Genomic DNA, 16,834 nt, shown 5'->3' on the forward strand with positions numbered 1-16,834 from the left:
TAAAAGAACACAAAAAATATTGTCATTCATTTGGAAAAATAAACATAGAGCCAAAGCCACAAATATTCTGTAACAGAAATGACATGAAGGTAAATCAAATCTATTATATATTTAAATATTTTATAGAGCTACAGTCATTTCAATTTGTTGGTACGATTGTGGGTTTTCAGCAAATAATATTAGGAAGAAACAGGAAGGTTGAAAGATAGGGCCAAAGAAGCCCAAGTTATCCCAGGGGAATTGCATGTAGAGTCCTTGATACATTTAGTTTCAGACTAAAGATATGGTCTCCACCATTGATTGGATTTTATTATACACACACAAACACACACACATATATATACAGTTATGTGCTGCTTAACGATATTTTCTGTCAACAATATAGTACATATATGACAGTGGACCTAGAAAATTGTAATACCATATTTTTACTGTACCTTTTCTAAGTTTTGATATGTTTAGATATACAAATACTTACCATTGTGTTATAATTGCCTACAATATTCAGTACAGTAACATGCTATACAGGTTTGTAGCCTAGGAGTGATAGGCTATACCATATAGCCTAGGTGTGTAGTATGTATACCATCTAGGTTTGTGTAAATATACTCTGTGATGTTTACACATTGTCAAAATAGCCTAACAGTGCATTTTTCAGAACCTATCCCTGTAGTTAAGTGATGCATAAATATACATATATATATATATACACACATATATATATATATACACACACACATACACACACACTCGTGTAAAGAAGACAAAGGAAGTTGGTGGACCTCCTCAAATTGCAACAGGAAAACAAAAACATATAAACATCAAATAAATATGTAGAAAAAGATAGCTCCGCTATTGAATTATCAATTAAATGCAAACATGGACAGCAATTAGATTCTATTCCAATACCCCCAGCCACCCTTCATTTGACCCAATTGCCAAAGAAGTAAAGAATGACAAAGCACACTGTTGACCAGGGGCTGAGAAACCAGGTACTGTTGTACACGTGTTCAAGATCACACAGCTGGAAATGGGTGAACCTAAGTAGGATTCCAGGTCTGTCTGCCTCCACAGCAGGCAGATATGCTGTTTCTCACCACTCATCACCCACTCCTAGACTTGGAAATTGGGCTCTGTGTTACAGTCCAAGCTTAAATTCACTCTTTGTGTCTCCTAATTTCTCCAAAAAAAGTAGAATATACAGATGTGTCAAAGCCAAAGAAGCATGCCTAGATAAGAGGCAAGATGACAGACCCAGGGCAATGGGACATACTGCCAACATATACGTATTTAGGCTTCGGGGGCACAAAGAACTTTCTGCAACTCTTAGCTAGAAACTAGGGGGTGTGCCTATGTAACTAAATGGGATCATATTGTTCTTACTTTCACTGTATGTTTTTCTCCACAAATGAGGTCATTAACATACGCCATTCTGAAATTTGCGTTTTTTCATATTACGTGACATCTTTTCATGTCAATACATATAATTCAACCTCTTTTATAACAGTTTGATTAGTATTCTATTGAATGCATATATGAATATGAACATGATATCATCCACTATTTCTTAGTCTCTTGAAAATAATTTTAATGTATTCTCTCTTTTCTGAGAAACTGGGCAAATTCATATTTGCAACATCTCCTAGTCACCACCTAGTCTGTGGTCTGAAAGCCAAATGGCAAGAGAAATACACTTTGGGCACCTACGCAATTAGAGACACCAGGTATATAGACAAACTTTCCATCCCATGAAAAATTCTACCTCCACCTAAAGATAAAGCTCTGTGTGTATATGTGCAGGTTGTGTGTGTGTGTGTGTGCGTGCACTTTGTGGATGGAAAGAGAAGGGGCCACAAAATGGAATATCCTGTTTCCACTTCAGTTTCTTTCAAAGTGTAAGAATGCTCATGGGAGCAATCTAAAAACATGTTGAAAATGATCAATAAGGAGTTATCCTTCAGTATGGATGCCATGAGTCAGGTATGTTTTTGATTAACATTTAGATGTGTGTATGTGTGTCTGTGTGTATATATATATACTTCCAAGTATTCTGTTAATATATATAAACTGTTTTGAAAACATTTTTCTTTTAAACTCAACAGAAGATTTGAATATTCTTCCATATTTCTATATGTTTGCATGTTTTGTGTGTGCGAATCACTTTCAATTATGTTTTCTCCATAAATGAAATAGAGAATAGAAAATGATAATCTATGAAATCAAAAGTTGGTTCTTCTAAAAGATCAACAAAACTGACAAACCATTACCCAGACTAAGAAAGCAAGAGAGATGAATCAAATAATGAGAAATAAAAGTGGTGATATTGGCTGGGCGTGGTGGCTCCCGCCTGTAATCCTAGCACTCTGGGAGGCCGAGGCGGGAGGATCACTCAAGGTCAGGAGTTCGAGACCAGCCTGAGCAAGAGTGAGACCCCATTTCTACCAAAAAAATAGAAAGAAATTATCTGGGCAACTAAAAATATATAGAAAAAATTAGCTGGGCATGGTGGCACATGCCTGTAGTCCCAGCTACTCGGAAGGCTGAGGCAGAAGGATTGCTTGAGCCCAGGAGTTTGAAGTTGCTGTGAGCTAGGCTGACGCCATGGAACTTTAGCCCGGGCAACAGAGCAAGACTCTGTCTCACAAAAAAAAAAAAAGTGGTGGTATTATTACCAACCTTACAGAAATAAAATGGATTATAAGAGAATACTATGAAGGTTTAAGTCGACTAATTAGATAACGTAGGTGAAAAGGACAAATTAATAGAAACACTCAAACTATCAAACTGAGTCAAGAAAAACTAGAAAATCTGATCAGGCCTGTAACAATTGAGATTGGAAAAATAATCAAGAAATCCCCAACAAAGAAAAGCCCGGGACCAGATGACTTTGCTGGTGAATTCTAACTAACATTCGAAAGAGAACTAACACCAGTCCTTCTCAAACCCTTCCAAAAAATAGATGCAGAGTGAATCTTCCCTAACGCATTCTACGAAGACAGTATTACCATGATAGCAAAGCTAGCCACAGATTCCATAAGAAAATAAAATTACAGATGAATATCCCTTATGAACATACGTATAAAATCCTCAACAAAATACTAACAAACCAATCCAACAGCATATTAAAAAGATTACACACCATGACCAAGTGAGATTTTTTTCGAGGAATGCAAGTGTGACTCAATATATGAATGTCAAATGATGTAATAAGCCATATTGATAAAATTAAGAGAAATAACAACATGATCATCTCAAGGCAGATAAAGCATTTGACAAAATCCAACACCCTTTCATGATAAAATATTCAGCAAACTAGGAATAGAATGGAACTTCTTCAACATGATTACATCAATGCAAAAATCTCCAAATTACTAGCAAACCAAATTCATCAACACATTAAAAATATTGTCCATCGTGATCCAGTGGGATTCATCCCAGGGATGCAAGTACAGTTCAACAAACACCAATCAATCAATGTTATATTATCATATCAACAGAATGAAGGACAAAAAACATATGATTTCAATTGATGCTGAAAAAGCATTCAATAAAATTCAATACCCCATTCATGATAAATGATAAACACTCTCAGAAAACTGGGCATAGAAGGAACATACCTCAATATGGTAAAAGCCATATGCCATATATGACAGACCTACAGATGGTATCATACTGAACAAGGACAAACTGAAGGCCTTTCCTCTAAGATCTGGAATAAGACAAGGATGCCCCCTTTCACCACTGTTAATTCAATGTAGTACTGGATGTTCTAGCTAGAGAAATCACACAAGAAGAAATAAAGGGCATCCAAATTGGAAAGGAAGAAGTCAAATTATCCTTGTTTACAGATAATATGATTATATTTAGAGAAACCTAAAGACTCCACAAAAAAAAAACTATTAGAACTGATAAATTCAGTAAAGTTGCAGGATATAAAATCAACAGCAATCTGAAAAATGAAACCAATAAATTAATCCGATTTACAATAGCTAAATAATATACCGGTGCCTTGCTCGTGTCAGGTTCAAAGTCACATAGATTTTTCTCCCAGCATGTTCTCCATCTGAGGCTGTGGCTGCTGGTCAGTGGTTTCTCTCATCAAACAGCACCTTCCGTTGGCCCATTTCTGTGGTGACAGCGTGGCACCCGGGACTCTGCTTTTCAACATAGTAATCATTGGTGGAGGACGTCCTGGGACAGAGACAGCTGCTGCTGCCACTCGGTGTAAATCTGGCACTCTGCTCCTCACACACTGTGTGGATCCATAGGTGAGGACAGCGGGTGGTGTGGAGCTTGGCGTAGGACTCCGACTGCAACCTTTCCCCCCCCAACACTGTGGGATGTGAGCAATCTCTTCCCTTCCCCGAGGTTAATGAGAATCCTAGCTCTCGCAGGGATCAGGTGGGCCAGGCCAGAACCCTGCATTAGTCTATTCTGCCGACCACAGATTGTGTTTCTGTGGATAACAAATTATGTTGCTTTTAATGCAAATAGTCACTTGCGGGTGGCCGCGCGGCATCTTGGGAAAGGGAAAAAACGTCAATGCTGGCTGGTAGCTTCTTAGTTCATTGTTCGGTTTACCGTCTAAAATTTTACCTTAGATAAAGGGTTAACATTAGTAATAATCGCTTATTAAACCACTATGCTTTTTAATTTTTGTTTAGAGACAGAGTCTGCCTATGTTACCCAGGCTGGAGTGCAGCAGCTAGTCACAGGCAAAATCACGACGTGGAACTCTCGGGCTGAAGCAATCCTCCCACCTCCTAGCGAGTAGCTGGAACTGCAGGTGCGCAAACAGTAGGCTTCCGCCACCACACGGGCTTCAAAACCCATGTTCTATCAAGATAGTACGATCTAAATTTTCTGTTTAGATAAATACAGTTCAGAGATATTTTAAATAACTGTTATAGATGAGCTTATTGAATGACAATTCTTTTTTTTTTTTTTTTTTTTTTTGAGACAGAGTCTCGCTCTGTTGCCCTGGCTAGAGTGAGTGCCGTGGCGTCAGCCTAGCTCACAGCAACCTCAAACTCCTGGGCTCAAGCAATCCTACTGCCTCAGCCTCCCGAGTAGCTGGGACTACAGGCATGTGCCACCATGTCCGGCTAATTTTTCTAGTTTTTTGTAGAGACAGTGTCTCACTATGTTGCCCAGGCTGGTCTCAAACTCCTGACTTCAAGCAATCCTCCCACCTCGGCCTCCCAAAGTGTTGGGATTACAGGCATGAGCCACTGTGCCTGGCCTTAAATTCTTCAGTAGGGTGAGGAATGGACTGACTTATACATTTTCATTACTGCTACTTACTGCAGATACTAGTACTACACTTTAGATATTAATAGGCTCTATTTAAGAGCACAGATGACCAATAGAGTTTATTTCTTTTGCCAACTCCAAATGATTATGACCAATAGAGTTTATTTCTTTTGCCAACTCCAAATGATTGGGAATGAATGCTTGCTTCCTAGAGTGCTATATTGGGAAAGCCTTTGAGAGCTAAGCAGAAGATAATGACATGTTCAGCTTTTATTCTTATAAGGAGAGGGGCTCAACATTGATGCATATATTTCCTTGAGAAAAAGTTTTGAGCAATTTAAAATCTGAGGATTTCTTTGCACTTTCACAAATGTAAATTTTACAAATAGATATACTGTAATATGAACTATTTCAATAAAGTGCCTAGAAGTTATTTAGTTTAGCAATATAAGGAAGTGGTGGGATTTTAATAATTTATTCTTCAGGTTGGTTTTTGTTTTCTCTTATGTATGCAGAGACATTTATAGGGATGAAAGTTTGAGAAAAATGTCAGAAATTAGGGAGATTCAGAGATTTTTAAAAAATTAACTCATAATGAGAATTAAATACTAAGTTATTTTGATGAGTAACAATATCTAAAACAGATTACAACTTCAGATGCTCTAGGAGCCAGACACATAATTTAAATGTATGAAGCTGCGTGGATGTAAAACAACAGAGTAATAAGAATAGTAGTAAGCTATTATAAAAAATATATTTCTACTCCGTGTTTTGTTTGTTTGTTTTTAACAGAAGTGTTATGTGTGCCAAGTAAAACATCATTGGCAAGCCACTTGGATACTACTGTGATCTAAAACTGTCTCCAGTGTGGTGGCTCGGGCCATCTGTTGTTACTTGGTAGGGTGAGGCCAGAGGATCGCTTGAGGCCAGGAATTCAAGACCAGCTGAGGCAACATAGTGAGACCCCCATCTCAAAAAAAGAAAATGTCTAAAAGTGTCTAAAATATGTACTCTCTAAAGATGGGGAAGAATATCACTTAAAAGTGGTACAAAGTAAAAGAAAAAAATCATACTTGGTGATGTCATTCTGCATTTCTGGTTTATATTTTGGTTACTTATACATTAACAAACAATTCAAATTTTCCAGTGTGATTAAGTTGTGTGTGTGGTTTTATTCTAAACAAAGCATCCTTGTCTGAAATATTTACAGTTGACATAATGCCTGGGAGAGAGGGAAGTGGGCAGAGCTATAAATGATGTAAGATTGGACCTGAGTTGATAATTGGGAATTCATTATGCTATTCTCTCTACTTTTTATTTTTTATATTTCTGTTATAAAATATTTTAACATTTTTATGTGAAATAGTACATTGGATTAGCAACTCAGGAGTGTAAGTTGGTTCTTTTATTTAAACTCAATACTATAAATATTCATATTCATTGTATTTATTGATTTTATACAAAGTGTATGGATCACTTTTCTAAGATAGTGATGTAAGGATACTTACATAAATAGTAATGTTTTACATATTTTATTTTATTTTTTATTTGAGCATATTATGGGGATACAAAAGTTTAGGTTATGTATATTGCCCATGCCCCCCCGCCCCCCAAGTCAGAGCTTCAAGCGTGTCCAGCCCCCAGACAGTGCGCATCGCACTCATTATGTAGATATACACCCATCCCCTCCCCCCCACATCTGCCCGACACCCAATTGGTGTTATTTCCAAATGTGCACTTAGGTGATGATCAGGGAAACCAATTTGCTGGTGAGTTCATGTGGTGCTTATTTTTTCATTCTTGGGATACTTCACTTAGTAGAATGGGTTCCAGCTCTATCCAGGAAAATACAAGAGGTGCTATATCACCATTATTTCTTATAGCTGAATAGTACTCCATGGTATACATATACCATATTTTATTAATCCACTCATGTTTTGATGGGCACTTGGGTTGTTTCCACATCTTTGCAATTGTTTTACATATTTTAGAAAATAGTATAGAAGAGTTTTTATAATGTTGCTTAGAATGAATATTATTTCAGATTAAAAATAAATTTAAAAAAAACAATAAAATAATAAAATACCTAGGAATAAACTTACTCAAAGAAGAGAAATATTTCTATAATGAAAACTATAAAACATTGATGAAAGAAATTGAAAGAACACAAAAAAATGGAAAGATACTCCATGTTTATGGATTGGAAGAGTCAATATTAAAATGTCTATACTACCCAAAGCAATCTACAGATTCAATGCAATATCCATCAAAAATACCAATGACATTCTTCACAGAAATAGAAAAAATAATGCTAAAGCTCATATGGAACCACAGAAGACCTAGTGTAGCCAAAGCCATTCTAAGCAAAAAGAACAAAACTTGAGGAATCACATTACCTGATTACAAATTATACTACAGAGCTGTAGTAACCAAAACAGCATGGTACTGGTATAAAAGCACATTCTTAAACCAATGGAACAGAATAGAAGAACCCAGAAATAAATCCATGAATCTATAATGAACCTATATTCAACAAAGATTCCAAGAACATACAGTGGGGAAAGGATGGTCTCATCAATAAATGATGTTGGGAAAATTGGCTATCCCCATATACAGAAGAATGAAACTAGACCCCTCTCACCATATAAAAAATCAAATCAAAATAGATTAAAGACTTAAATCTAAGATCTAAAACTATGAAACTACTAAAAAATACATTGAGGATATTATTCCAGGACATTGGTCTGAGCAATGATTCCTTGAGTAATACCTCAAAAGCACAGCCAACCAAAGCAAAAATGGACAAATGGGATCCCATCAAGCTAAAAAGCTTTTGCACAGCAAAAGATACAATCAACAAAGTGAACAGTCAACCCACAGAATGGGAGAAAATATTTTCAAACTACCCATCTGACAAAGGATTAATAACTAGAAAACATAAGGAACCCAAAAAACTCAATAGGAAAAAAATCAAATAATCCAATTAAAAATAGGCAAAGGATCTCAGTAGATATTTCTCAAAAGAAGATACACAAATGGCCAACAGGTCAATGAAAAAATGGTCAACATCATTAGTCATCAGAGAAATGCAAATCAAAACTACAATGAGATATCATTTCACCCCGGTTAAAATTACTTTTTTTATCCAAAAGACAGGCAGAAACAAATGTTTGTGAGGATGTGGAGAAAGAGGAACCTTCATACTGTTGGTGGGAATGTAAATTAGTGCAACCACTATGGAGAACAGTATGGAAGGTCCTTGAAAAACTAAAAATAGAACTACCATATGACCCAGTAATCCCACTGCTAGGTATATATCCAAAATAAAGGAAATCACTATATCAAAAAGCTATCTGCATCCCTTGTTTATTGCAGCACTATTCACAATAGCAAAGATTTGGAATCAACCTAAGTGTCCATCAACAGATGAATAGATAAAGAAAATGTGGTACATTATATACAATGGAATATTTGTCAGCCATAAAAAAAACAATGAAATCCTGTCATTTGCAACAACATGGATGGAACTGGAGAACACTATGTTAAGTGAAATAAACTAAGCACAGAAAGACAAATCTCGTATATTCTCATATGTGGGAGCTAAGTATTAAAACAATTGATCTCATGGAAATAGGAGAATGATGGTTACCAGAGGCTGGAAAGGGTAGCAGGGAAGGGGGGCATAAAGTGGGGTTGGTTAATTGGTGCAAAAATATAGTTAGATAGACAGAATGACCAATATTTGATAGCACAGGAAAATGACTATAGTCAACAATAAGTTATAGGATACTTTAAAATAACTAAAAGAGTGTATTTGGAATGTTCCTAAAACAAAGAAATGATAAATACTTGAGGTTATAGATACTACAATTATCCTGATTTGATTATTACACATTATATGCCTGTATCAAAACATCACATGTACCCTGTAAATATATACAACTATTATGTACCCATAATAATTAAAAATTAAAAATTAATTTAAAAAGCTTTAAAAGTAAATGGATGGAGAAAGATGTACCATGCTAACACTAATCAAAAGCTTTGTTAATTTTGTACAGAGCAGACTTCAGACCAAGGAAAATGATCAGGGATAAAGGAGAACATTACATAATAATAAAGTGGTCAAATTTGATAAGAGATAAAATAGACCAATTCCTTGAAAGACATAATCTGCCAACATTCACACACACAAAAATAGACAATCTGAATAGGCCTACATCTATTAAAGAAATTGAATCAATAACTAATAACCTTCCAAAACAGAAAGCGCCAGGCCCAGATGGGTTCACTGGAGAATTGTACCAAACATTTAAGGAACATTTATACCAATTCCCTACAATCACTTTCAAAAGATAAAAGCAGAGGGCATATCTCTTAACTCATTCTGTGAGGCCATCATCATCCTAATACCAAAGCAGATAAAGACAATATGAGAAAACTACAGACCAATATCTCTCATAAACACAGATGCAAAATCCTCAACAAAATATTAGCAAATCAGATATTAGATATTTTACTACTCCAAGGAGCCTGCCAAGGAGCATTGGCAGTACCAGGCACCACAGTATATAATGCGTCTGTCATATGTACTTTTTAAAAATACGGCATTGGCTAAAGGCACAATGAAGAGTACATGGAACAGAATGAACAGATAAAAATACTGTTAGATAAATTTGAATCTCACGTTTAAAAATCATGATTCTAATTATCAACAATTAACTTTTCCCACAAGTCATTACCTATGGTTTCCAGAAGTTAATTTTTAAATCAGTGATCTATTAGTGTATCTATATACCTACATATCTGGCTAGCAAATATGTATATATATCTGTGTATACATTTTGGCATGGATGTTTATAAAGTGTTCTGGAGAATAAACTAGTTTCATAAATCATGGACAAAGTAGGTTCTAATATTTATATGAAAATAAATAAACTACCCCATATACTTCATTACAGTGGAATCTTTGTGTGTGTATATGTGTGTGTGTGTGTGTGTGTTTCTTTGCACATAACAAATATATTTGAATGATACCCATGCAGTTGATAATAGGAGTTAAAATGGGATATGCATGGAAAGCTATGGAGTGGGAGATTATTAAATACTGCATTATAAACCACTACAGCATCTCAATGCTTAAGCTAGGAAATACTGCTTTTTCTATAAAAATGTAAATAGAAAAATATGTTATTTTAAATCACTTGCTATGGGATATTAGTAAGTCTTTCAGCTTCTAGAAACCCCCAAATTTGCCACCCTTGAAAACGTGACAATAGAATCTAGTGTTAGTAATATTAAGAAATGTAGCAGCAATATTAGTAGTAATATGAGATTTTTTTTAAAAAGAAATAACATTTCTTAGTTACCTGACAGGCAACATACTTAAGACTGTAGTGAGAATTATCTCATTTGACCCTGACAAAAATTCCGTGCCCTAAAAAATTTTAATTCAAGACCACAGATTTGACATAAGGATCAAGTGATGAAGCTAACAGTGATAAGAAAGAGGTATAGAATTAATGTATTTGAACATTGAATGTATTTGCTCACGTTCCTTATTTATTGTGAGGCAACAGTACATTTGTCATTAAATTAAGAAGACATTCATTTTATGAAAAAACATTAGAACAATTTATATCATTTCATTTCTGTGGGGACTTGCAAAATCTTTCAACAGTCACCAATGATTTCCTTCTCTGAATGATCACAATTGCTTAGTTTTGAAAATTATTTTAAAAAATAATAATGGAGATATTTACTCAATTCTTACTCATCAGTGAGAATGCTTAGTATACATTTCAAGATCATTTCATTTGAGCCAGGTAAATACCTATATGATATAAAAATCACTCTTAATTTTGTATCACAGGTTTGCTGTGAGGTTTAAATGTGACAACCTGTATAAAATACTCACGTAACCTAAAATACAACATAGGCACATCACTGAGTAATGTATTACAATGTCCATCATTATAATACAACTATTGAGGCAAAATCTTAATGCCATAGTAATTTCCAAATTAAAGACCACTTATAAATATACAAGATATTAACCTTATTATTAACCCTATTATTAATGAAGATTAACTCTCACTATTCCATTTGGCTGTGTTTAGGTTCTCTAAATTTTCTGAGGTCCAAGTGGGTTACCAAGGCCCAACTGTATTAAGAGGTAGCAATGTTGCTCCAGTGATCATAAATCATCATTTTGCTGTCTTGACAAGTTCGAGTTGAGCCTCATATACAGGGCTAGCTCAGTACCTAGAAGAAGCTCAAAATAGTGAACTCATAAGGAACACTGGTGATAGCATGCAACAAAATATATATTTATGGTCTACAATACTATTATTAAAACCATGAGCATTTGGCTGAAATTATGGTGAAGGACTTGCTGGAAGAATTTAGGAAGAATGTTCATTTCACCCATTAACCCTCACAATAATGCATTCCTTGTGGCTTACAATTGAGTATAAAAAATACAAATTAGGCCGGGCACGGTGGCTCACGCCTGTAATCCTAGCACTCTGGGAGGCCGAGGCGGGTGGATCACTCAAGGTCAGGAGTTCGAGACCAGCCTGAGCAAGAGCGAGACCCCGTCTCTACTAAAAAAATAGAAAGAAATTATCTGGCCAACTAAAATATATATAGAAAAAATTAGCCGGGCATGGTGGCACATGCCTGTAGTCCCAGCTACCCGGGAGGCTGAGGCAGTAGGATCGCTGAAGCCCAGGAGTTTGAGGTTGCTGTGAGCTAGGCTGACGCCACGGCACTCACTCTAGCCCGGGCAACAGAGCGAGACTCTGTCTCAAAATAAATAAATAAATAAAAAATACAAATTTATTTTGACATGGGTATCCTTGGAATGTTCTGGAAAGTAAATATATATTGATAAGCAGTGAATTGCCCATGTTTTTATATGAATGATAAATCAACTCGTACGTCACAGATATTTTAATTTAACAGATTTTGTCCTGAAAAATATTATTGAAAAATATCCAGAAGGAATACATCACTGTTTAAAAATGGAATCTGATGTGAAAGCTATATGTAGTTATGTAGTGGGAGATTATTAAATCTCTCATTATAAATCATGTCTTCATTTTAATAGTTATATAAAAATTACTATTTTCCTTACAAATCAATACGACTTTTCTATACACTTGTTGTAGTCCCTGCCTTCGTCATGCAGCAGCAACCCTAATTCCTCATGATAAACAGAGACAGTTACCTCCACTAGTAGAGTAACTCCTTTCTTTGCCTGCTAGTCCACCAAAATGAGGATCCTAAAGTGGTCATGAGGTAATTTGAGTTTCAGGTTTGGTAAGTGTCCCCTGGTGGAAGCATTCCCTCTTGAAAAGCAGAACCTCTAATTTAGCAGAGCCTGAGTATGCAGAAACAAGAAGCACAGATTCTATAAGTAGGTTATTACATTGATTCCTGGACCTGTGTAGTTTAGTTACTAGGAATACAGCACTGCATATTAGTTATTGGTGTATGAGTACATATACCTCACCGTAGAGGACAGTATTCTAACTCTACAAGGTGTTGTCCTCTATCTGGTGCCTTGGCTGAGCCATTAACAGGCCATTCAACTGATTTATTGGATCAACTGATGCTAGGTTATATATTATAGGACCAGTGGATTCTATGATCATGTGCCCATTGCCACACCCCCTTCAGCATAAAACAGGTCCTTTTATCTAAGACAATGTTATGCAGGATCCCCTGTCACAAATCAGCATTTTGTAAGCTTCAAATTATGATGCCAGCAGAAACACCAAGGTCAGGGACAGCAAACTAAACCAATATCTGGAGGAAGTGTCAATTCCATTGAGGACAAATAATTCCATCCTCTATGGTAGAAGGGTCTGAAGTAATGAACTTGCCACCAACATGCTGGCTGGTTTTGGTGAGTTGTCCGTGTTTTTGAGGCCATGTATAGCCTCCATTCTTATCGTCATGGCTGTTCCATTCATAGGTCCATTGTGCAAACACAGTGGCCATGAACAGAGGTTGGCTGACATGCACAAAAGGCAGAGAGATAAGATTGTGCAAATGTGATTTAGAATGCCACTTACATCTGCCACATCTGGACTCAAAGGTGGACTCACTACTAAATGAAGTTGTTATAAATTCCTTGATACAATGTAGAGGAAGTAATCCAAAGATTTTGAAAGATAAGAACAGTGGAGTGGATTTATCATGTATAACCCACTCATTTGCCAACCATGTCCCCAAAAGGACCCAAATGATACTTTCTTCACCAAAAATTGAGAAATAAATTGCTAAGGAGAGTACTGCATTCTTGAAATATTGTAGCCTATGGGAGTCTAGGTAGCTGCTGCCACAGAAATAGGTTCCTAGATTTCAATGGGGATAATAGGATCCTAGAGCAGGAGAGGACAAGTGACAGCACCTTGCTGCCAGAAGCAAGGTACACAAGGTTACTGTAAGAAGCATCAGGGTCAGAGTGCTAGTCAAAGTAGTTTGATTTATACAGACCTTTTTCAGTAGCTATTTGATGATGATGACCCTAAAACCAAAATAGATGGGCAGCATACTAAAGTTCTATTTGGTTTGCATACCAAAAACGTACATTTTAACTTTAAGTCTGGTGAACAGAGGCATGACTTAGGTCATCACAATAGAAAGTCACAGGCTCTCTCACAATTCCCAAACTTAAGCCAGTTTATAACCCAGAGTCGTTTGAATGAAGGAAAGACCAAGTACCCTAGAAGCAGGATCCTGTAACACTGCCACAAGTATACTATAAATATTTCTCCTAGCCTACGAACCTGTGACCATTTAATGAGCTGAGTGTACACAGGGGAAGGGAAATAGCCAAACTTTAAGGGGATAGCCAGACACTGATTTTTTTTTATTTCAGCATATTACGGGGGTAAAAATGTTTAGGTTACATATATTGCCCTTGCCTCACCCAAGTCAGGGCTTCAAGCATGTCCAGCCCCCAGACGGTGTGCACCACACTCATTAGGTGTGTATATACCCATCCTCTCCTCCCCTCTCCCACCTGCCCAACACCCAATGAATGTTATTACTATATGTGCACTTAAGTGTTGATCACTTAAAACCAATTTGATGGTGAGTACATGTGGTGCTTGTTTTTCCATTCTTGGGATACTACGCTTAGTATAATGGGTTCCAGCTCTATCCAGGAAAATACAAGAGGTGCTAGATCACCATTGTTTCTTATAGCTGAGTAGTACTCCATGGTATACATATACCACATTTTATTAATCCACTCATGGATTGAAGGGCACTTGGGTTGTTTCCACATCTTTGCAATTGTGAATTGTGCTGCTATAAACATTCTAGTGCAGATGTCTTTATTATAGAATGTCTTTTGTTCTTTTGGGTAGATGCCCAGTAATGGGATTGCTGGATCAAATGGTAGGTCTACTTGTATCTCTTTGAGGTATCTCCATATTGCTTTCCGCAGAGGTTGCACTAGTTTGTAGTCCCACCAGCAGTGTATGAGTGTTCCTATCTCTCCACATCCGTGCCAACATTTATTGTTTGGGGACTTTTTGATAAAGGCCATTCTCACTGGAGATAAGTTATATCTCATTTTGGTTTTGATTTGCATTTCCATGATGATTAGAGATGTTGAGCATTTTTTCATATGTTTGTTGGCCATTAGTCTGTCTTCTTTTGAAAAGTTTTTGTTCATGTCCTTTGCCCACTTTTTGATAGGGTTGTTTGATTTTTTTCTTGCTGATTTTCCTGAATTCTAAATAGATTCTAGTTATCAGCCCTTTATTGGATGTGTAGCATGCAAATATTTTCTCCCATTCTGTAGGTCAGACACTGAATTTGAGCTGATGCAAATCTCTGGGTTCTAAGAACACACACTACCAGTCAGAATAGAAACAGAGACCTCTCTGTATTTCAAGCAGAAAGAAACAATAAAGGGATTTAGGTGCTTACAAAATTATCGTGATGGTTGGAGAGTAGAAATCAGGGGGCTACCACTATATCATTAAATTCAAGGAAAGCTGCTACCGTTGCCACCCACAACTACCTCCTACACTCATGAAGCTAGGAACTAGACAATGGGAGGTTAAGGTGGCCTCTGTAATTGCCTTTAGATATACACCAAACTGGTGACCAGATTCTTGAATATTGAATCCAGCCACCAAAACTAACATTCTCTTATCTGTGACCTTGCTGGCAGTAACAGTAGCAGGAAGATATCCTCCATCTCACTTCCACCTTAGAGATATCTGACGAGTCTGTCTAATTGGCAGAACCCAATTTGCTATCAGAATCCTAACTGTAATTAGAAGGGCAGAATGGAGGTGAGGTTAGTCAAACCACAATATCTGCTACATTTATTAGGAGTTTATTCATAAATGCAATTAGTCTATTTTTCCGAGTTATCTTTACCAGGTTTGTGTTAAAGTTATGCTATCTTCATTAAATTAGTTGAATATCTCTATGTGTTTGTGTGTATGCCTGGATTAGTTTGTAGAACATAGGAGATATCTTTCCAACTTGTTTTTATACATAATATTTTTATTAAATGATTTTTTTATATCTGTAAGAGGAATAGTATAGACCATGTCATGGTAACAAACAACCAAAAAAATCTCAGCATGTTCAAATGGCTCTGTAGGGTAGTTCTTTTCCAAGTGGTGACTCAGCAAACTAAGGGGCTTCAAGTTGTGGCACTGCTATGTTAACCCAAGACCTCCTCTTTTGCCACAAAAAAGGAAAAGAATATGCAAAAGCAACTAAATGCTCCTGCCAAGAAGTGAATGTCACTTCTCTTCACAGTCCATTAGCCAACACTAATCATGCAATTCTATCTAAGTCTAAAAGAGATGGTAAGTGTGATGTTCTATATGCCCAGGAAGTAGAGGAGAAATGGATATGAGTGAACACTAGTTATCTCTACCATAGTCTGCCAAATATTAATACTTGCTTCATTCTTCTTCCCACAGGGAAAACATACTCACCTCTTCTCCAAGGATGACAACACAAATACCATTCAGTCACATTTTAAAAGTCCAGAATCTCCAGGTGATTCACAGTACTGTCTCCATCAGGTCAAGTTGTAGCTTCTGTCAGTCCTGAGATATATGAACTAAAAAGGTAAGTCATCTTCCTCTACCCACCCAATATGAAATAGTGGGACAAAGATGGAATAACCACAATAAGCACTCCCATTTGCAGAGGCAAATTACAGCAGGCATTGTGAGTATCTCTTACTCAGGAGGTTGGAGATGTTCCTTTATTAGGCCTTGATTCTTTTCTCTGTTCAGTTCTCTTGTTCATTGTCCTCTGTGATTCCATGATTCACCCTCCAGGTGGTTCTTCCTTTTTCTTTGTCTTTCTCAGCTTTACCTAAAGTGAGCATTATGGAATATGTCCTCCTGTGAGGTATACATCTTTCTCAGTCTGCTTTTTGTCTATAGAATTTTGGTGGCCTAAGGATTGTTTTAAGTATTATGGCCTAAATTGAGACTGATGGCTTAGATTGTTTTAATCCTGGCAGTCCAAGGTTTAAGTATTTTTCACAGGCTTTCTTAGTTTAGGCTCATGGTTTAACAGTTCA

At 36.5% G+C, this 16,834-nt stretch overlaps 1 long non-coding RNA gene across 1 annotated transcript; it reads left to right on the forward strand.

Moving 5' to 3' along the window:
* The first annotated feature begins 4,103 nt into the window (after positions 1 to 4,103).
* On the forward strand, positions 4,104 to 16,479 carry LOC123628414. Its single transcript, XR_006731631.1, has 3 exons — positions 4,104 to 4,268; positions 4,665 to 4,786; positions 16,221 to 16,479. It is a non-coding gene; the product is annotated as an uncharacterized LOC123628414 (long non-coding RNA).
* The last annotated feature ends 355 nt before the right edge of the window (positions 16,480 to 16,834 follow it).

The sequence above is a fragment of the Lemur catta genome, chromosome X (assembly GCF_020740605.2).
Source record: "Lemur catta isolate mLemCat1 chromosome X, mLemCat1.pri, whole genome shotgun sequence".
In the NCBI taxonomy this organism is placed as follows: Eukaryota; Metazoa; Chordata; class Mammalia; order Primates; family Lemuridae; genus Lemur; species Lemur catta.